General features: G+C 42.7%; 1 pseudogene; it reads right to left on the bottom strand.

Moving 5' to 3' along the window:
• Nucleotides 1-902: 902 nt before the first annotated feature.
• On the bottom strand, nucleotides 903-1119 carry LOC140409699 (U2 spliceosomal RNA; annotated as a pseudogene).
• Nucleotides 1120-1642: the final 523 nt, after the last annotated feature.

Raw genomic sequence — 1642 nt, 5'->3', positions numbered from 1 at the left:
TTAAAAATCTGTCTGACTCCTTCATAAATTTACTCACTGTCCCAGCAACCACCGTACTCTGGGGTAGCGAATTCCACAGATTCACAATCCTTTGGGAGAAATAGTTTTTCCCCAAATCTGTTTTAAATTTGCTACCTCTTATTCTAAGATTATGACGTCTCGTTTTAGAATGCCCCACAAGAGGAGTCTCACAACACTAGGATAAAGTCTAAGGTTTATTTGAAATCACAAGCTTTTGGAGCGCTGCTCCTTCATCAGGTGAAGTGATTCATCTGATTCACTTCACCTGATGAAGGAGCAGCGCTCCGAAAGCTAGTGATTTCAAATAAACCTGTTGGGATTTTAACCTGGTGCTGTGAAACTTCTTACTGTGACCACTCCAATCCAGCGCCGGCATCTCCACATCGTAATCAGCTGAGAGTCAGACCTTACGTTCACAGACCAACCACGGTTACTGGGTGTGAACCAAGCAATTGTATCTAGTTAAGTTTAATCCGATTCACCCTTAAGAAGTGTTAAATTGCTGCTTTTTGTTCCCTAGCATTAATTTTTTTTTATAGTGTTAAATCCATGCTAAAGTGCAACTTTGTGTAAACACCATTAAATGTATTGTTAACACCCTGAGTGGATTACTCTAATTTATGGTAATGGAGGGGGAGGGGGAGGTTAAATTACCAGTGTTTTATCCAAAAGGACAGCCTGTGTAAAATTAATAGAAAGTGATAAACACTAAATTGTGGATAGTGTACATAATGGTTCCAACCAGAATACCCTACAGTGCAAGTGATTTGACAAGCCCATTAATTCCTGCATTGTGCTCGCCAATAGATGTAATTCAGGGCCCAACAAATGTCATTCCCAAACTTTGTAATATGCATTTCAATTCTAACTTTTTTTAAAAAATGCTATTCCGTTCTTAAAGTTACAAAGCAGAGTGGACAGGGCAAGCCCTTAATCCATCTCCTTGCCTGCTCCAAAAAACAATTCATATTCAAATCAAATGCAATTCATGGTCTCCACAAGAGAGATATACAAGATCCAAGCTGACAAGCAAAGACATTGCATCTCACCTTGGGCTTGATCTGACACTTGATCTTAGCCAAAAGGCCGAGAAACATTTCAATTCTAACCTTGATTTCTACTTAGGGCATGAGAGGGGCTTGCTACTGTCAGGGTGTTGTGTGAGTGAGGCAGGCAAGAGGCAAACTCACATGACCATGTTGGGGGCCATTAAGCTCCCAGGCCTCATTTGTATTCCGAATGTCAGATTCCCAACCGGACCCATCAGGAATCACCAGATGGCCAGGAGATGGAAGCAGGATGCTGTGCAGCCATGTCAACCGGTGTGTCAGCAAATGATTGGTAAGTCTTTCCGTTAAAAGCAGCCCTTGAGCTGTGACAGGAAACAGTCCTGTCGCACTCCCAATAATCACTTACTTTGTGTTGAGACTACTATATCAAATCGTGCTGGTCTCAAATAATCTTCCCTGCATGTTCGCCCCTGTGGTAATCAACACTGTTGTATATATCACGTACGAGATGTAATACGGTAAGGCACCGGTACTACAGGTACGGGGGTAGATCGCTGCCTGCTGGCTCCGCCCAGTAGGCGGAGTATAAATGTGTGTGCTCATCGAGCTGC

The sequence above is a fragment of the Scyliorhinus torazame genome, chromosome 3 (genome assembly GCF_047496885.1).
Source record: "Scyliorhinus torazame isolate Kashiwa2021f chromosome 3, sScyTor2.1, whole genome shotgun sequence".
In the NCBI taxonomy this organism is placed as follows: Eukaryota; Metazoa; Chordata; class Chondrichthyes; order Carcharhiniformes; family Scyliorhinidae; genus Scyliorhinus; species Scyliorhinus torazame.
The sequence above is the reverse complement of the archived record's forward strand: the minus strand, read 5'-3'. Positions and strand labels throughout refer to the sequence as shown.